The 21,332-nt window shown below is 44.1% G+C and overlaps 1 long non-coding RNA gene across 1 annotated transcript; it reads left to right on the top strand.

The window, feature by feature from the left end:
- The first annotated feature begins 34 nt into the window (after positions 1-34).
- On the top strand, positions 35-20,343 carry LOC109943514 (uncharacterized). The gene is made up of 2 exons (XR_002266432.2): positions 35-122; positions 18,594-20,343. It is a non-coding gene; the product is annotated as an uncharacterized lncRNA (long non-coding RNA).
- Positions 20,344-21,332: the final 989 nt, after the last annotated feature.

The raw sequence follows: 21,332 nt of genomic DNA, 5'->3' as shown, positions 1-21,332 counted from the left end.
CGTGTTTTCTCCGTGCGGCCTTACGGGTTCCTCTCGCTTCATCGGCTTGTCGCGTGTTAGAGCAGGTATGGTTCGTATATATGTGTAAATTTAAGAGAAAGTCCAAAAGAATTGGTTCTTAGGTGATTGTGGTCGACTATGGTTAGCGCCATCGTCCTTATCCAGTGTTTATGCGTGATGATTGGAGAAGAAAGTATTTAGATTGTGTGCTAGGAGTGTTTAAAAATAGAGCACTAAAAAATTGTAGAAAAATTTGTGTAAGCTTATGTTGAGCATGAACCCTTGGGTAAAATTTAGAGCTGTTTGGTCAAGATTTGCTTAGCGAATTAGCTATTGCTCAATATAGGGAGAGTTTTACCCCTCGGTAGTTAAAGCGCCTGATGTCTTAGTAAAGAAGGAAGTTGTTAGCAAGTTTTGGATAGTTAGATGAGTTCTAAGGGTGCTTAGCTCCCTGATACCTATAGCTTGTAGGTTTGGTCTAGGAGTAATCTGTGTTGTCTCCTTTGCAAGTTACATATTCCTAACATACGCAAGCATTCATATTCATAACATTCATGTAGAACACCAAGAAGAATTGATCTTTGTAAAGGAGGAACCTGCTCCAGTGCTGTTGATCCAGTGATGGACTCCATCTAACTGCTTATCAGAGTAGAAGGGTTTTAGATCTTCTCCTGCAATAAGGCAAGCCCCGGTGCATTTGCCACCTTCCTTGTATTACAAAATTTTATCACTTATATGCTGCATTAGGTAATAGGAGTTGAATGATTAAACACTTGATGCATTACCATCCTTGAAAGATTGATTATCATACCTTGTTACCTGTTTTATAAAAACTAGTAATGCTTAGTTATGCTTATAGATTAAGAAAAATGTTTTTGATCTATGACTCATGATTTTTAAAAAGAAAAAGGGCTTGGGATGATGGAGGCATCCTCCGCGGGGATGAATTCATCATTCAAGCAGGGTACCTCTGCCAGGTATCAAACTTTGAGAATTTGTTTAAAATAAGACCAGACGTTGAGCTGGACAGGTCGCCCGTCTGTGTCGATCAAGGACCGTACCGATTGTAGGCCTGTTGATCTAGGACCTTTTAACTGGCCACATACCTCGTCATGGGAAAGCCTGAACCCGGCTACTCCATATGTGAAAAGACAATCGCGCACTGGGAGTGGAGAGATGGCGGGAGTGGCGTGTACCCACCTGGCATGTGGCTGGATGGTGGAGTACCGTACTCTCGGGTGGCGCGGACCGGTTCACGTAGTGGAGGACCCGTGGGAATGGTAGACATATGCAAGGGTTAAGTGCTACATATGTCGTGTGGCTGGAGATCCCCAGCTGGGTATTAATCGATTCGAATCGCCGTTACTTCTCGGTCATGAAGACTGGATCACTGCTCTGCATCGTAGATAACAAGTATAACAGAGTTTTGGTTAAAAGCAATCTAGTGTAGGCCAAGTGAATGATCTAGATTAGGAGAATCTAGAGACAGGTTAGTAGATTAAGGTAATAACCTAACTTGTGAAATAAAACTTGGCTTAAGGATCCATTATTAGTAAGCTTTTATGCAAAAAGGAGTCATTGATAATTGATGAGCTTTTCCCTTGATTCCCCAAAAGCTAGCATGCCCTTGAGAGTCTTTTTCTTAGTCGGGTAAGTCTTGCTGAGTAATTGCCTACTCAGGGTTTTATTCCCTATGTTGTTGCAGGAAAGATTTTTGATGCCTTGGCTTTATTAGTTGCTCCTTATGGAGGTCTTGAAGCTTAGATTACTTATGTGAATCTTTTATGGAAAGGCTTCACCTTTCCAAGTATTGTAGTTAAGTTATGCACTCTAAAGACTATCAGGACTTGTAATAATTTCATTCCCTTTTATGTTGTAAGACTTGAGTTCTAGAATGTAAAGTGTATTTTGTAAAAGTCTTCCTCTCTATCTCCAATGTGTGTATCAATTGTGATTACTGTAATATGCCTGTTATGTGGGAGATCCTTGGGATGATGAGTTCAAGTTGATGAACTCGATAGCCTTGTTAAATTACCCGGTACACGTGCATAGCAATCTGAGGCCATTAAGGCAAGGATTGGTGCATGTGGGCCTGGTAATTTGGGAGGGCTGTCACAGCGTGGTATCGGAGCGATCCCCCATTAGCATGGATATTAAAGTAATCCTTTGACAAACTTCAAAATGATTTTGAGTCCAAATTATTTTGGAAGACTTAATAATGGATGAGCAAATCCTGATAGTAGCAGTGCAAATAGTTGGTGTTTATGACTAAGGACTATAAGGTGGCTTAGATTAAGATGCTAACCACTAACCCACAACTTGGGAGAATTTTTTTGCAGGTACACTAACTAAACACTAGGAAAGTGCGACTAGTGATCAATGACGGAGTGAGTAGGTATGCCACCGCCATAGAACGTGATAGCCACTATACTTTGGCAAGATGTGTGAGGACGAATAGGTCGAGCATGCATCATGACATACAACTTTAAGTTAAACCCCCTGTGTATACGTTTAGTGCGTGTTTCATCCACCCTGTCCATGCTACCTGCCTTTACTTTTCCATGCTACCTTTCCTATTCGGGAAGACTGGAAGCTAAGTTTCATTTTGTTGCCAGAATGAGGACTCGTTCTGGAAAGGATCATGGTGCTGGTGCTTCCCAGAGGAATATCGATGCCCCCAATCCATCTCCGACATCAGCTTTGGATGATGTTGTGGCTCAGCTTGTGAATGTGAGCACTGTTCTTCAGCAAATAGCCCAGCCTACAACATCAACTCAGTATGGTCGTCATGATTCTAATGCTGCTATTCTCTATAAAGAGTTTCTCAGCACGCAACCACCAATGTTCACTATAGCGGAAGATCCATTGGAGGCAGAAGATTGGCTTCGTACCATTGAGCAGAAGTTGGGACTCATCTGTTGTGATGACGTTCAGAAAACTCAGTGTGCAGCACAACAACTCCAGGGTCAAGCTGGGGCCTGGTGGGCTGAATACTTTGCACTGCAGCCAGAGGGACATCAAATTTCTTGGGCTGAGTTCCGTGAGGTATTTCGGACGCATTATATTCCGAAAGCCCTGATGGAGATCAAATTCAATGAGTTCTTAGATTTGAAGCAAGGCGAAGAAGAGAGTGTAATGGAATATTTTGAGAGGTTCACTCGCCTATCTCAGTACGTCTTGGATTTTGTAAATACCAATGAGAAGAAAAGGTTCTACTTCCTACGTGGCCTCAACAAGAAGCTTCAGGGCTTGATGGCAACCAGTTTGGCTGAAAGATATAATGAGGTGGTCAGTCAGGCTGTTTTGGGGGATAACAAGATTCGACTTCATCAGGAGTCTAAAAGAAAGAAAATTGTGGAAGAATCCTCTGGTAAAATCAAACAGTGCCGGAGGGTTGTTTATCAATCTGTTTATTATCCTCGTTCTTCTCCACCCCAGCTGTCTAGCTCTCCTCAGTCATGTGAAAAACAAGTTGTCATTCCTTTCATTCCACATGAGCCGGATGCCCCAGACATTCGTTCTAAAGATATTTCAGACAATGTTAATTCATGTGAGAATTGTGGTAAGTCAGGGCACTCTACACAAGATTGTCACTTTCCTAAGCTAGTGAATGAGCGGTTGTCGCTCGTGAATCTCCCTCGAGGTAACCAGCAAAAAGCGAGGAAGAATAAGGTTGTTCTTAAACTGGGTCAAGTTCATTATACTAAGATCAAAGCTATTCCTGAGGGTGAACCGGTTATGATGGGTACTTTTCCGGTCGCCAATCGTTTAGCTGGTATCCTGTTTGATTCCGGTGCTTCCCATACCTTCATAAATCGGATGTTTGTATTAAAGCACCAATTGTCTTTGGAGGTAGTAGAGAATGGGTATTGTATACAATCTCCTGGAGGACGCTTGCATACTAAAGAAATGGTATATCAGATACCCATAAAGCTAGGTGGTCACATGTTTCCTACCAACATGCTAGTTCTTCCAAATCAAGATATAGATGTTATCCTTGGCATGAATTGGCTTAGTCAACATGGGGCGGTAATCAACGCTCTACAACGGACAATACAATTGGATTCGCCTAACGGTAACTACAAGTTGCTGATCTGATTATCGACACCTAAGAGAGCAGTGGAGAGAGTGTGTGCTATCACCGTTAAAGAAGTAAAGGATATACCTGTTGTCAAGGAATTTCCAGATGTGTTTCCTGAAGATTTGCCTGGTTTGCCTCCAGAAAGGGACGTGGAATTTGTGATTGAATTGCAGCCGGGTACTACACCCATATCTAGAAGGTCATACAGAATGGCACCCAAGGAGTTAGCAGAACTGAAGACTCAATTGCAGGACTTGCTCAACAAAGGGTTCATTCGCCCAAGTTCATCACCTTGGGGCTGTCCTGCCATCTTTGTGAAAAAGAAGGATCAAACACTCCGGTTATGTGTTGATTACCGGCCACTTAACGAGGTGACCATTAAAAACAAATATCCTCTCCCTCGTATTGATTTGTTGTTTGATCAACTTTCTGGAGCTAAAGTGTTTTCTAAGATTGACCTTAGATCGGGTTATCACCAGATAAGAATTCGTCCTGAAGATGTTCCCAAGACTGCTTTCACTACCCGATATGGTCTCTATGAATATTTGGTTATGTCCTTTGGTCTAACCAATGCTCCAGCTCATTTCATGTACTTAATGAACTCGGTGTTCATGCCCGAGCTTGACAAGTTTGTGGTGGTCTTTATTGATGACATCTTGATATACTCGAAGACCAAAGAAGATCATGCAGAGCACTTGCGTATCGTTCTAACAAGATTACGAGAACACCAACTTTATGCCAAATTCAGCAAGTGTGAATTTTGGTTGGATACCATTCCGTTCTTGGGTCATATCTTGTCTGCCGAAGGTGTTGCAGTCGACCCAAGTAAAGTCAAGGACATTCTGGAATGGAAGCCACCCACCACAGTGCATCAAGTCCGAAGTTTCCTTGGAATGGCGGGGTATTACCGTCGTTTTATTCCAGATTTCTCCAAGATAGCTAAGCCTATTACTGAGTTGCTCAAGAATCATATCAAATTTGTGTGGTCATCTGAGTGCAACAAAGCTTTTGAAGAACTAAAAAAGTTGTTGACTACCGCACCAGTATTGGCGCAGCCTGATATTGAGAAATCCTTTGATGTTTATTGTGATGCTTCGGGCATTGGCATAGGGTGTGTACTTATGCAAGAAGGCCGTGTGATTTCTTATGCATCATGACAACTCAAGCGTCATGAAGAGCATTACTGAGAGCACCTAGAGGGGGGGGTGAATAGGTGATCCTGTGAAAACTTAAACTTATAGCCACAAAAACTTGTTAAGTGTTAGCACAATAATTGCCAAGTGGCTAGAGAGGAGTCTCAACAAAACACAATACCACAAGAGATCAAACACAGAGATGACACAGTGGTTTATCCCGTGGTTCGGCCAAGACCAAAGCTTGCCTACTCCACGTTGTGGCGTCCCAACGGACGAGGGTTGCAATCAACCCCTCTCAAGTGGTCCAACGACCAACTTGAATACCACGGTGTTTTGCTTTGCCTTTCAATATCCCGTTTGCGAGGAATCTCCACAACTTGGAGCCTCTCGCCCTTACACTTAAGATTCACAAAGAAATACGGAGTAAGGGAGAAACTAGCAACGCACACAAGACTCAAAATCAGAGCAACAGCACGCACACAAGTCGCAACAAGAGCTCGCAACACAACTCAATGAGTTCACAACTCAACAAGAGCTCTAGATGCTATCACAATGAACCAAATGCGTGGAATCGATGTCTTGGTGCTTAGGAATGTTGTAGGAATGCTTGGTGTCCTCCTCCATGCGCCTAGGGGTCCCTTTTATAGCCCCAAGGCAGCTAGGAGCCGTTGAGAGCAATCCAGGAAGGCTGATCTTGCCTTCTGTCATCGGGCGCACCGGACAGTCCGGTGCACACCGGACACAGTCCGGTGCCCGATTTCCTTCCTTAAACAGCGCAGTCGACCGTTGCAGATCTGGGAGCCGTTGGCGCACCGGACATGTCCGGTGCACACCGGACAGTCCGGTGCCCCCTTCTGACCGTTGGCCCGGCCACGTGTCGCGCGCAGATTCCGCGGCCGACCGTTGGCCCGGCCGACCGTTGGCTCACCGGACAGTCCGGTGCACACCGGACAGCCCGGTGAATTTTAGCCGTACGCCGTCGGCAAATTCCCGAGAGCGGCCACTTCGCTCGAGGCAACCTGGCGCACCGGACACTGTCCGGTGCACCACCGGACAGTCCGGTGCCCCAGACCGAAACAGCCTCTTGGCTGTACAAAGCCAATTCTTCTCTTCTCTTCTTCTTCCTGTTTCTGATACTTAGACAAGTATATTAGTACACAAAACCAATGTACTAAGACATAGAAACATACCTTTGCTCTTGATTTGCACTTTGTTCATCCATGGGCATGGATTCACATTTAAGCACTTGTGTTGGCACTCAATCACCAAAATACTTAGAAATGGCCCAAGGGCACATTTCCCTTTCAATCTCCCCCTTTTTGGTGATTTATGCCAACACAACATAAAGCAACTAGAACAAGTGCAATATCACCTCAAATAAAAACTCAAATTTATTTTGATTCAATTTGGCATATATGGATCATCCTTTGCCACCACTTGGTTTGTTTTTGCAAATCAAACTCACAATCCTATCTCTAAGTCAAATCCACTTGTAGAGACATAAAGAGAGGTTTTCCATAGAAAATTGATTCAAGATTCCAAAAACTCCCCCTTTTCCCATAATCAACACTTCTCCCCACAAGAAGCCAATTTTTGACAAGAGAGACAATAAAAGAGTTTTGTCAAAACAAAAAGCTCTATTCTGCTATTTTCAAAATCTCTCAAGTGGTAGCTGATCCATTTATCGCTTTGGCCTTTATTTTCTCCCCCTTTGGCATCAAGCACCAAAACGGGATCAATCTTGGCCCTTTAACCCCATTGGCTCACCAAAATCTTCAATTAAGAGCAAATAGGCAATAAGAGTTTAAAGATGAACTTGGAATAAGTTACCCTCTCATCGGAGTGCAGTGGAAGTCTTTCACGGTCCAAGTCCACCTTTTCCCTTTCAATCCTCCTTCGAGACTGACTTATCAAACTCGAACACAAGGTTAGTCTCAAAGGGTCAAGTTGTAACACATCTCCCCCTAAACATGTGCATCACTTTGCAACGGACTTGTGAGGTCCAGGGAGTGTTTGTACAACTTGAGCACCACAATTAGCAACAAAATGCAGAAAGGAACATGATCATAAGGCATAAACACATGTATGCTACAATTCAATCCAAGTTCCACGAATCTAAGACATTTAGCTCACTACGCAACCTGCAAAAGGTCTTCTCATCTAGAGGCTTGGTAAAGATATCGGCTAGCTGGTTCTCGGTGCTAACATGAAACACTTCGATATCTCCCTTTTGCTGGTGGTCTCTCAAAAAGTGATGCCGGATGTCTATGTGCTTTGTGCGGCTGTGCTCAACAGGATTCTCCGCCATGCGGATAGCACTCTCATTATCACATAGAAGTGGGACTTTGCTCAGATTGTAGCCAAAGTCCCGGAGGGTTTGCCTCATCCAAAGTAGTTGCGCGCAACACTGTCCTGCGGCAACGTACTCGGCCTCAGCGGTGGATAGGGCAACGGAGGTTTGTTTCTTAGAGTTCCATGACACCAGGGACCTTCCTAAGAATTGGCACGTCCCCGATGTACTCTTCCTATCGACCTTACATCCAGCATAGTCGGAGTCTGAGTATCCAACTAAGTCAAAGGTAGACCCCTTTGGATATCAGAGCCCGAAGCAAGGCGTAGCAACCAAATATCTAAGAATTCGCTTCACCGCCACTAAGTGGCACTCCTTAGGATCGGATTGAAATCTAGCACACATGCATACGCTAAGCATAATATCCGGTCTACTAGCACATAAATAAAGTAAAGACCCTATCATTGACCGGTATGCTTTTTGATCAACGGAATTACCTCCTTTGTTGAGGTCAGTGTGTCCGTCGGTCCCCATCGGAGTTTTTGCGGGCTTGGCGTCCTTCATCCCAAACCGCTTTAGCAGATCTTGCGTGTACTTCGTTTGTGAGATGAAGGTGCCGTCCTTGAGTTGCTTCACTTGAAACCCAAGGAAGTAGTTCAACTCGCCCATCATCGACATCTCGAATTTCTGCGTCATCACCCTGCTAAACTCTTCACAAGACTTTTGGTTAGTATAACCAAATATTATGTCATCGACATAAATTTGGCACACAAACAAATCACCATCACATGTCTTAGTGAACAGAGTTGGATCGGCTTTCCCAACCTTGAAAGCATTAGCAAGTAAAAAGTCTCTAAGGCATTCATACCATGCTCTTGGGGCTTGCTTAAGTCCATAGAGCGCCTTAGAGAGCTTACATACGTGGTCGGGGTACCGTTCATCCTCGAAGCCAGGGGGTTGCTCCACGTACACCTCCTCCTTGATTGGCCCGTTGAGGAAAGCGCTCTTCACATCCATTTGGAACAACCTGAAAGAATGGTGAGCGGCATATGCTAGCAAGATGCGAATTGATTCTAGCCTAGCCACAGGAGCAAATGTCTCCTCAAAGTCCAAACCTGCGACTTGGGCATAACCTTTTGCCACAAGTCGAGCCTTGTTCCTCGTCACCACCCCGTGCTCGTCCTGTTTGTTGCGAAACACCCACTTGGTTCCCACAACATTTTGCTTGGGACGAGGCACCAGTGTCCAAACTTCATTGCGCTTGAAGTTGTTGAGTTCCTCCTGCATGGCCAATACCCAATCCGGATCTAGCAAGGCCTCCTCTACCCTGAAAGGCTCAATAGAAGAGACAAAGGAGTAATGCTCACAAAAATTAACTAATCGAGATCGAGTAGTTACTCCCTTGCTAATGTCACCCAGAATTTGGTCGACGGGATGATCCCTTTGAATCATCGCTCGAACTTGGGTTGGAGGTGCCGGTTGCGCTTCTTCCTCCATCACGTGAACATCTTGTGCTCCCCCTTGATCACAAGCCTCCTTTTGATGAACCTGTTCATCATCTTGAGGTGGGGGATGCACCGTTGTTGAGGAAGAAGGTTGATCTCGTTCATCTTGTTCCTGTGGTCGCACTTCTCCAATCGCCATGGTTCGTATAGCGGCCGTCGGAACATCTTCTTCATCTACATCATCACAATCAACAACTTGCTCTCTTGGAGAGCCATTAGTCTCATCAAATACAACGTCGCTAGAGACTTCAACCAAACCCGATGATTTGTTGAAGACTCTATACGCCTTTGTATTTGAGTCATAACCTAACAAAAACCCTTCTACAGCTTTGGGAGCAAATTTAGAATTTCTACCCTTCTTCACTAGAATGTAGCACTTGCTCCCAAATACACGAAAGTAAGATACATTGGGGTTGTTACCGGTTAGTAGCTCATACGAAGTCTTCTTGAGGAGGCGATGAAGGTAGACCCTGTTGATGGCATGGCAAGCCGTGTTCACGGCTTCCGACCAAAAACACTCGGGGGTCTTGAATTCTCCAAGCATAGTCCTCGCCATATCTATGAGCGTCCTGTTCTTCCTCTCTACCACACCATTTTGCTGAGGTGTGTAGGGAGCGGAGAACTCATGCTTGATCCCTTCCTCCTCAAGGAACTCCTCCACTTGAAGATTCTTGAACTCGGACCCGTTGTCGCTCCTTATCTTCTTCACCTTGAGCTCAAACTCATTTTGAGCTCTCCTGAGAAAGCGCTTGAGGGTCCCTTGGGTTTCAGACTTATCCTGCAAAAAGAACACCCAAGTGAAGCGGGAAAAGTCATCGACAATAACTAGACCATACTTACTTCCCCCTATGCTCAGATAGGCGACGGGTCCGAAGAGGTCCATATGCAGCAGCTCCAGGGGTCTTGAAGTGGTCATCACATTCTTGCTGTGATGCGCTCCTCCCACCTGTTTCCCTGCTTGACAAGCTGCACAAGGTCTATCTTTTTCGAAATGAACATTGGTTAGACCTATCACATGTTCTCCCTTTAGAAGCTTGTGGAGGTTCTTCATCCCCACATGTGCTAAGCGGCGATGCCACAGCCAGCCCATGCAAGTCTTAGCCATTAAGCATGCATCTAGACCGGCCTCTTCTTTTGCAAAATCAACTAGGTAAAGTTTGTCGTCTAATACACCCTTAAAAGCTAGTGAACCATCACATCTTCTAAAGACAGACACATCTATATTTGTAAATAGACAGTTATATCCCATATGACAGATAGCAAGTTATATCCAAGACTCTCCACTAGAAACACATTAGAGATAGAATGCTCATTTGAGATTGCAATTTTACCTAGCCCTTTTACCTTGCCTTGATTCCCGTCACCGAATATAATTGAATCTTGGGAATCCTTATTCTTGACGTAGGAGGTGAACATCTTCTTTTCCCCCGTCATATGGTTTGTGCATCCGCTGTCGATGATCCAGCTTGAACCCCCGGATGCATAAACCTGCAATGCAAATTTAGGCTTGGGACTTAGGTACCCAACTCTTGTTGGGTCCTACAAGGTTAGTCACAATTTCCTTAGGGATCCAAATGCAAGTTTTATCACCCTTGCATTTTGCCCCTAATTTCCTAGCAATCACCTTTCTATCCTTTCTACAAATTGCAAAAGAAGCATTCAAAGCATGATATATTGTAGAAGGTTCATTTACTTTCCTAGGAACATTAACAACATTTCTCCTAGGCATGATATGAACAACATTTCTCCTACCAACATTTCTATCATGCACATAAGAAGAGCTAGAAGCAAACATGGCATGAGAATCAAAGACATTATATGCATTACAACTCCTATAAGCATTTCTAGGTTGTCTTCTATCATAGTACATAAAGGCATGGTTCTTTTGCACACTACTAGCCATAGGGGCCTTCCCTTTCTCCTTGGCGGAGATGGGAGCCTTATGGCTTGTCAAGTTCTTGGCTTCCCTTTTGTAGCCAAGTCCATCCTTAATTGAGGGATGTCTACCAATCGTATAGGCATCCCTTGCAAATTTTAATTTATCAAATTCGCTTTTGCTAGTCTTAAGTTGGGCATTAAGACTAGCCACTTCATCATTCAATTTAGAAATTGAAACTAGGTGTTCACTACAAGCATCAACATTAAAGTCTTTACACCTAGTGCAAACCATAACATGTTCTACACAAGAGTTAGATTTACTAGCCACTTCTAGTTTAGCATTTAAATCATTATTAACACCTTTTAAAGTAGCAATGGTTTCATGACAAGAAGATAATTCACTAGAAAGCATCTCATTTCTTTTAATTTCTAGAACAAGAGAATTTTGTGCACTAACAAATTTATCATGCTCCTCATATAAAAGATCCTCTTGTTTTTCTAGTAATCTATTCTTATCATTCAAAGCATCAATCAACTCATTAATCTTATTAATTTTAGATCTATCTAATCCCTTGAATAAGCATGAGTAATCTATCTCATCATCATCACTAGACTCATCCTCACTTGAAGAAGCATAAGTACTAGTATCATGAGTGCTTACTTTCTTCTCCCTTGCCATGAGGCAAGTGTGACGCTCGTTGGGGAAGAGAGATGACTTGTTGAAGGCGGTGGCGGCGAGTCCTTCATTGTCGGAGTCGGAGGAGGAGCAATCCGAATCCCACTCCTTTCCTATATGTGCCTCGCCCTTGGCCTTCTTGTAATGCTTCTTCTTCTCCCTTTTGTTCCCCTTTTCCTGGTCACTTTCATTATCGGGACAGTTAGCAATGAAATGACCAATCTTACCACATTTCAAGCACGAGCGCTTCTCCTTTGTCTTGGTCTTGCTTGGCTGTCCCTTGCGACCTTTAAGCGCCGTCTCGAAGCGCTTAATGATGAGGGCCATCTCCTCATTATTGAGCCCGGCCGCCTCAACTTGCGCCACCTTGCTCGGTAGCGCCTCCTTGCTCCTCGTTGCCTTGAGAGCAAGGGGTTGCGGCTCGTTGATCGGACCATTCAAGGCGTCGTCCACGTATCTTGCCTCCTTGATCATCATTCGCCCGCTAACGAATTTCCCAAGTACTTCTTCGGGCGACATCTTGGTGTACCTAGGATTTTCACGAATATTGTTCACCAAATGAGGATCAAGAACAGTAAAGGACCTTAGCATTAGGCGGACGACGTCGTGATCCGTCCATCACGTGCTTCCGTAGCTCCTTATTTTGTTGATAAGGGTCTTGAGCCGGTTGTATGTTTGAGTTGGCTCCTCGCCCCTTATCATTGCGAACCGTCCAAGCTCGCCCTCCACCAACTCCATCTTGGTGAGTAAGGTGACATCGTTCCCCTCATGAGAGATCTTGAGGGTGTCCCAGATCTGCTTGGCATTGTCCAAGCCGCTCACCTTATGGTACTCGTCCCTGCACAAAGAGGCTAGCAACACAGTAGTAGCTTGTGCATTTTTATGAATTTGTTCATTAATAAACATGGGACTATCCGTACTATCAAAGTGCATTCCACTTTCTACAATCTCCCATATGCTAGGATGGAGAGAGAACAAGTGACTACGCATTTTGTGACTCCAAAATCCGTAGTCCTCTCCATCAAAATGAGGAGGTTTACCAAGTGGAATAGATAATAAATGAGCATTAGTACTTTGAGGAATACGAGAGTAATCAAAAGAAAAGTTCGAATTGACCGGTTTCTTTCTCTCGTATTCGTTGTGGTCGTCGTCCTTTTGGGAGGAAGTAGACTCATCGCTGTCGTAGTAGACGATCTCCTTGATGCGTCTTGTCTTTTTCTTCTTCCCATCTTTGCGTCTGTGGCCCGAGCCCGAGTCGTTGGACTTGTCATCCCTTGGCTCGTTGACGAAGGACTCCTTCTCCTTGTCGTTGATCACCATCCCCTTGCCTTTAGGATCCATCTCTTCGGGCGGTTAGTCCCTTTCTTGAAGAGAACGGCTCTGATACCAATTGAGAGCACCTAGAGGGGGGGTGAATAGGTGATCCTGTGAAAACTTAAACTTGTAGCCACAAAAACTTGTTAAGTGTTAGCACAATAATTGCCAAGTGGCTAGAGAGGAGTCTCAACAAAACACAATACCACAAGAGATCAAACACAGAGATGACACAGTGGTTTATCCCGTGGTTCGGCCAAGACCAAAGCTTGCCTACTCCACGTTGTGGCGTCCCAACGGACGAGGGTTGCAATCAACCCCTCTCAAGTGGTCCAACGACCAACTTGAATACCACGGTGTTTTGCTTTGCCTTTCAATATCCCGTTTGCGAGGAATCTCCACAACTTGGAGCCTCTCGCCCTTACACTTAAGATTCACAAAGAAATACGGAGTAAGGGAGAAACTAGCAACGCACACAAGACTCAAAATCAGAGCAACAGCACGCACACAAGTCGCAACAAGAGCTCGCAACACAACTCAATGAGTTCACAACTCAACAAGAGCTCTAGATGCTATCACAATGAACCAAATGCGTGGAATCGATGTCTTGGTGCTTAGGAATGTTGTAGGAATGCTTGGTGTCCTCCTCCATGCGCCTAGGGGTCCCTTTTATAGCCCCAAGGCAGCTAGGAGCCGTTGAGAGCAATCCAGGAAGGCTGATCTTGCCTTCTGTCATCGGGCGCACCGGACAGTCCGGTGCACACCGGACACTGTCCGGTGCCCGATTTCCTTCCTTAAACAGCGCAGTCGACCGTTGCAGATCTGGGAGCCGTTGGCGCACCGGACATGTCCGGTGCACACCGGACAGTCCGGTGCCCCCTTCTGACCGTTGGCCCGGCCACGTGTCGCGCGCAGATTCCGCGGCCGACCGTTGGCCCGGCCGACCGTTGGCTCACCGGACAGTCCGGTGCACACCGGACAGTCCGGTGAATTTTAGCCGTACGCCGTCGGCAAATTCCCGAGAGCGGCCACTTCGCTCGAGGCAACCTGGCGCACCGGACAGTCCGGTGCCCCAGACCGAAACAGCCTCTTGGCTGTACAAAGCCAATTCTTCTCTTCTCTTCTTCTTCCTGTTTCTGATACTTAGACAAGTATATTAGTACACAAAACCAATGTACTAAGACATAGAAACATACCTTTGCTCTTGATTTGCACTTTATTCATCCATGGGCATAGATTCACATTTAAGCACTTGTGTTGGCACTCAATCACCAAAATACTTAGAAATGGCCCAAGGGCACATTTCCCTTTCAATTACCCAACCCATGATCTCGAATTGGCTGCTGTTGTTCATGCACTTAAGATTTGGCGCCATTATCTACTGGGTAATACATGTCACATATATACTGATCATAAAAGTCTGAAATACATCTTTACCCAGTCTGAGCTAAATATGAGGCAAAGGAGATGGCTTGAGTTGATCAAGGACTATGATTTAGAAGTCCATTACCATCCTGGCGAGGCTAATGTCGTGGCAGATGCTCTCAGCCGGAAGTCCCAGTGTAATTGTCTTTCGGTGAAGCCATTAACTATCACCTTGTGTCAGGAAATGGAAAGGCTGAATTTGGGGATAATTCAGCATGGAACCGTAGCCAATCTTGTTCTTGAATCAACTATCCAAAGCCAAATTATTGATGCTCAAAAGGTGAATAAGGGTATAGCTCATATCAAGGAACGAGTTGAAGCAGGAAAAGCTACATGTTTTAGAATTGATGAAGATGGTGTTCTTTGGTTCCAAAATCGTTTGGTAGTTCCAAAGGTACCTGAATTACGACAACAAATACTAGATGAAGCTCATTTGTCTCGGTATTTCATTCACCCAGGAAGCAATAAGATGTATCAAGATCTGAAGCAAAGGTTTTGGTGGACCAAGATGAAGATAGAAATTGCTCGGTATGTGGCTAAATGTGACATTTGTCAACGTGTGAAAGCTGTTCATTTGAAATATGCCGGGCCGTTACAACCTTTGCCCATTCCAGCCTGGAAATGGGAAGATATCAGCATGGACTTCATTGTTGGTTTACCCAAAACATCAAAAGGGTATGACTCTATCTGGGTGATTGTAGACCGTCTCACCAAGTTGGCTCATTTCCTGCCAGTAAACAAAAGCAACTCAGTACTTGCATATGCTAAGTTGTATATCGCTCGTATTCTGAGTTTGCATGGTATACCCAAGACCATTGTATCAGATCGGGGTCCGCAATTTGTTGCCAAGTTTTGGGCAGAGTTGCACAAATCTTTAGGTACCAAGCTAATTCATAGTTCAGCTTATCATCCGCAAACCAGTGGTCAAACTGAGAGGGTGAATTAGATCCTAGAAGATATGTTAAGAGCTTGTGTTCTCGCTTACTCTGCTAAGTGGGATGAATGCTTGCCATTGGCTGAGTTCTCGTATAATAATAGTTATCAAGAAAGTATAAAGATGGCACCTTTTGAAGCATTATATGGTCGAAGGTGTAGAACTCCTCTGAATTGGTCCGAACCAGGTGAAAGGTGTTTCTTTGGGCCAGATTTGGTAAAGGAAGCAGAAGAAAAGGTCAAACTGATTCAGCATCACTTGAAGATAGCTCAACATCGCCAAAAGCGTTATGCCGATAAGAGACGTCGATCTTTGGTTTTCCACGTCGGTGATCATGTGTATTTAAAAGTGTCACCAATGAAGGGCGTGGCTCGATTTGGTGTCAAAGGGAAACTTGCACCTCGCTATGTTGGTCCATTTCCAGTGCTTGAACGTTGTGGACATGTGGCTTATAAGGTGCAATTGCCAGAGAATCTTTCAACAGTGCATAACGTGTTTCACGTATCTCAGTTGAAGAAATGTCTTCGAGTCCCCGAACAAGTAGTTGAGGTTTCAGATGTGAACCTTGAACCTGATCTAACTTACTTTGAGTATCCTATTCGGGTCCTGGATCAAAAAGATCGGGTCACACGAAGAAAGATTATGAAGTTTTACAAAATACAATGGAACCAACACTCCGAAGATGAGGCTACCTGGGAATCAGAAGACTATCTTATGGAGCATTTTCCTCAGTTTTTAGATTCCTGTAAATATTAAGCCTTGTGTATTTTGTCTTTGATGTAAACCCACAGGGGCACACCCCTGCCTTGTAAGAACAAAGGTAGAATAAGATCGTGACGTGTTTCCTTTTCCATTACTTAGCCTGGAGTTTTAATCTCGGGACGAGATTCCTTTTTAGGGGGGAAGGATGTAACACCCCTGGTGTTACGAGAACTAAAATTTTGGCATCTCATCATATGCATTATCATCATCTTGCTTGATACACCTAGAATGCATTTTAATAGGTCCAAAATTTCAATTGAAACCCTAAACTAGCCCAAAAAGTGGAAATCAAAATCTAGAAAGAAGTTGCCAAAAGTCCATATACCAAAGTGGTAAAGCTTAGAAAGTTGAACAACTTCCATGTGTGGAGATGTCCAAGTTTTATAGGAAAACTTGGAGTAAACTGCAAAAATTTAGTTTTGGTGCAATTTGGGATTTGCTGAAAATAATATCAATTAGCTAACTTTGGGCTGTTATAGCTTTTTGCCTCTAGACATTTTTGTGCTGGTCACTGTAGCAAAGTTGTAGTACTACCTTAGGTGTACAAACGTGTTTAAGTTACTTAACCCAAAAACCATATGGAATTAGGAGCAAAAATGGTCCAAAGAAGGACTGACAGGTTTGGATTTCAGACTTAGTGTTATTATCCAAGTATGAATTTCAGTGTGTTTGGCTCAAATTTGGAGCTCTCTACTGTCCTATCCATAAATTTATAGATTGTGGTCACTATGGCAAACTCGTAGTATGACTATAGGAGAACAAACTTTATTATGTGGGATGCCCCTAAAACCATATGCAACTGGCAGAAAAGGTGATCTAAAATGGGTCTGGCAGGTTTCTAAATTTTCAGGTTTGTGAACAGTATCCCTTCTGAATTTCAGTGTATTGTGACTGAATTTGGAGCTTCCTTGTGCATAATCCATAAGGTTTTGAACTATGGTTTCTATAGGGGAGTTGTCGACCATATGATGGGGAACAAATTTCTTTAAGAGAGTTGGCTTGATCTCACATAAAGGGTAGAGTAAAATCTGCCAAAAAATGGATTGTCAGAGTTGCACTAGCTGAATTTGTCAGTACTGAAATCTGAATTTCAGTAAAAAAAATGCCAAGTTTGGCGCTCCTTGGTGATCAATCTATGTGTCTTTAGACTATGATTTCTATGGCAAACATGTAGATCAATGTTGGGGGAGTAATCTTTAGTAAGGGTCACGCCCCTAAAGCTGCTTGGAACTAGGAGGAAATGGTGCCAAAATACATGCTATCAGATTTTAATTTCAGACTTGGTTTAGTTACCTAAAACTGAATTTCAGTGAGTTTCGCTCAACTTTGGAGCTCTCTTGTAGCTGATCTATGGAGTTATAGATTATGCTTTCTATAGGAAAGTGAAAGACCATATAATAGCGAACATGTTTTCTTAAATTAGTTTGATTTGGTGCTGCACTAAATTTGGAGTAAACTATGCTCAAACTCTCTCTGGCGGGTGTTGAGTTCAGTTTTGATTCAGCTAGCCGATTTTTTTTGTGTGATCTTTTGAGTCTGATCTGTGGAGTTTGGAGCTGCAGTCCTTGTAGCAAAGAGATAAAAGATAGTTTGGAGAGCAGTTTATGTTAAGGTTGGTTCCCTGTTGGAACCTGTTACCATTTGGGATCATGTGATGAAAATGGAACGAGGATGGGGGTTCAGTTGAGCTGCGAGTTCAGTTCGGGTGGCTGAAATTTTAATTTAGTTTGCTTAATTCAGTTGGAGAGCTGTTGGGGATGTTTTAGCTCATTTCCTGGATATCTACCAGAATTCTGTAACCAAAATTGAAGATGTTTTTTTTGAAGATAAGGTTGGTTGGGAATTCTCCAGCTATCCTCCTCTTTCTCGCACACGTCCATATCTCTGGAATACTCTCCACCGCCTACTCTTTTTCTTATCCCAACAGCTAGAAGCTACCATATTCTATTTCTTTTCTCTCATATGAATAGAGATAGATGTTCCTGGTTGGAGAATTCCTCACGTCACCTGCAACTCGAACTGCTGCACGGCTTCACCACGTTTAACTCCCCCAGGAAAACCCCCAGCCGTCACCTGCCCCAGCGTTCGCTCTCCATGTTTCTTAGCCCCGGCATCCACCCTGTACTTGCTCGTTTCCAAGCTGTGCTCCAGCGAGCTTCTCTGTAGTTCTTCCCCAATCGCTCGCTCTCAGCCTGTCCGGTCCTGCGTACTTCAACACCTTTCTCCAGCTGTCCGAGCTCCACCTCGTCGTCGTCCTGCTGTTTCAGCGTCGTATCCCTCTACCTCATCGCAGCAGCACCGGTGCTCTCGTCGTCGCTGAGCTCTTGGCGCGCCGTGACATCATCGTCGTTTTCTCGCCGGCCGCGCTTGACCCACAGCTCCTTCGCGTCGTCGTCTTGGACAACCCGTAGCCTCTGCTCCGACCTCGTCGCACTCGCGCTCCTCACACCCGACAAGCCGTCGTGCTCGGCGTGTTTTCTCCGTGCGGCCTTACGGGTTCCTCTCGCTTCATCGGCTTGTCGCGTGTTAGAGCAGGTATGGTTCGTATATATGTGTAAATTTAAGAGAAAGTCCAAAAGAATTGGTTCTTAGGTGATATCCAGTGTTTATGCGCCATCGTCCTTATCCAGTGTTTATGCGTGATGATTGGAGAAGAAAGGATTTAGATTGTGTGCTAGGAGTGTTTAAAAATAGAGCACTAAAAAATTGTATGAAAATTTGTGTAAGCTTATGTTGAGCATGAACCCTTGGGTAAAATTTAGAGCTGTTTGGTCAAGATTTGCTTAGCGAATTAGCTATTGCTCAATATAGGGAGAGAGTTTTACCCCTCGGTAGTTAAAGCGCCTGATGTCTTAGTAAAGAAGGAAGTTGTTAGCAAGTTTTGGATAGTTAGATGAGTTCTAAGAGTGCTTAGCTCCCTGATACCTATAGCTTGTAGGTTTGGTCTAGGAGTAATCTGTGTTGTCTCCTTTGCAAGTTACATATTCCTAACATACGCAAGCATTCATATTCATAACATTCATGTAGAACACCAAGAAGAAGAATTGATCTTTGTAAAGGAGGAACCTGCTCCAGTGCTGTTGATCCAGTGATGGACTCCATCTAACTGCTTATCGGAGTAGAAGGGTTTTAGATCTTCTCCTGCAATAAGGCAAGCCCCGGTGCATTTGCCACCTTCCTTGTATTACAAAATTTTATCACTTATATGCTGCATTAGGTAATAGGAGTTGAATGATTAAACACTTGATGCATTACCATCCTTGAAAGATTGATTATCATACCTTGTTACCTGTTTTATAAAAACTAGTAATGCTTAGTTATGCTTATAGATTAAGAAAAATGTTTTTGATCTATGACTCATGATTTTTAAAAAGAAAAAGGGCTTGGGATGATGGAGGCATCCTCCGCGGGGATGAATTCATCATTCAAGCAGGGTACCTCTGCCAGGTATCAAACTTTGAGAATTTGTTTAAAAATAAGACCAGACGTTGAGCTGGACAGGTCGCCCGTCTGTGTCGATCAAGGACCGTACCGATTGTAGGCCTGTTGATCTAGGACCTTTTAACTGGCCACATACCTCGTCATGGGAAAGCCTGAACCCGGCTACTCCATATGTGAAAAGACAATCGCGCACTGGGAGTGGAGAGACGGCGGGAGTGGCGTGTACCCACCTGGCATGTGGCTGGATGGTGGAGTACCGTACTCTCGGGTGGCGCGGACCGGTTCACGTAGTGGAGGACCCGTGGGAATGGTAGACATATGCAAGGGTTAAGTGCTACATATGTCGTGTGGCTGGAGATCCCCAGCTGGGTATTAATCGATTCGAATCGCCGTTACTTCTCGGTCATGAAGACTGGATCACTGCTCTGCATCGTAGATAACAAGTATAACAGAGTTTTGGTTAAAAGCAATCTAGTGTAGGCCAAGTGAATGATCTAGATTAGGAGAATCTAGAGACAGGTTAGTAGATTCAGGTAATAACCTAACTTGTGAAATAAAACTTGGCTTAAGGATCCATTATTAGTAAGCTTTTATGCAAAAAGGAGTCATTGATAATTGATGAGCTTTTCCCTTGATTCCCCAAAAGCTAGCATGCCCTTGAGAGTCTTTTTCTTAGTCGGGTAAGTCTTGCTGAGTAATTGCCTACTTAGGGTTTTATTCCCTATGTTGTTGTAGGAAAGATTTTTGATGCCTTGGCTTTATTAGTTGCTCCTTATGGAGGTCTTGAAGCTTAGATTACTTATGTGAATCTTTTATGGAAAGGCTTCACCTTTCCAAGTATTGTAGTTAAGTTATGCACTCTAAAGACTATCAGGACTTGTAATAATTTCATTCCCTTTTATGTTGTAAGACTTGAGTTCTAGAATGTAAAGTGTATTTTGTAAAAGTCTTCCTCTCTATCTCCAATGTGTGTATCAATTGTGATTACTGTAATATGCCTGTTATGTGGGAGATCCTTGGGATGATGAGTTCAAGTTGATGAACTCGATAGCCTTGTTAAATTACCCGGTACACGTGCATAGCAATCTGAGGTCATTAAGGCAAGGATTGGTACATGTGGGCCTGGTAATTTGGGAGGGCTGTCACAAATTAGATCTATGTAGAACTCCACTCCTCTTTCAGGCGGCATTCCTGGCAACTCTTCTGGGAATACATCCATGAATTCTTCTATTACGGATATACTTTCTGTTGCTAGATTAAACACCATTGGATCATTGGCGGGTGGTTGAGCCTGACAAGAAACTGATTTTCCTTAGCGGTCAGTGAGAAGGACGGTCTTGCTTGCGCAACTTATGATGCCCTTGTGCTTAGTTAGCCAATCCATTCCTAAGATCACATCAATCCCTTGGGATGGCAAAACGGTTAAGTCTGCCAAGAACACTACCCCACTTAAAAGAATTCTGACTTGGGAGCATTTGAGCTTGCATAGAATGTCTGACCCTGGGGTTCGGGTGACCAATGGGATTTCTAGGTGCGTAGAGGGGATGCCATGCTTTTCCACAAAACTAGTGGCTATAAATGAATGGGATGCTCCTGAATCAAAAAGTACAGTAGCTGGAGTAAATTCGACAAGGAACTCACCGAGCACTACTCCCGGAGCTTGCTGAGCCTCTTGAGAATCGACGTGGTTAACTCGTGCTCTGCCCTGATACTGGGTCTTGCTCTGCTGACTGTTGGAGGAGGGTGCCTTGGAGGCGGGTGTCGAGGTATTCTTGGGGCCATTCACCGAATTGGAGTAAGTAGGTCCTGGTGCCTTCAACTGGGGGCAGTTATACTTGAAGTGACTGGGGTCTCCGCAGTGCCAACAGGCATTTGCTGGTGGTTGGTTGC

The sequence above is a fragment of the Zea mays genome, chromosome 1, assembly GCF_902167145.1.
Source record: "Zea mays cultivar B73 chromosome 1, Zm-B73-REFERENCE-NAM-5.0, whole genome shotgun sequence".
Taxonomy (NCBI): Eukaryota; Viridiplantae; Streptophyta; class Magnoliopsida; order Poales; family Poaceae; genus Zea; species Zea mays.
The sequence above is the reverse complement of the archived record's forward strand: the minus strand, read 5'-3'. Positions and strand labels throughout refer to the sequence as shown.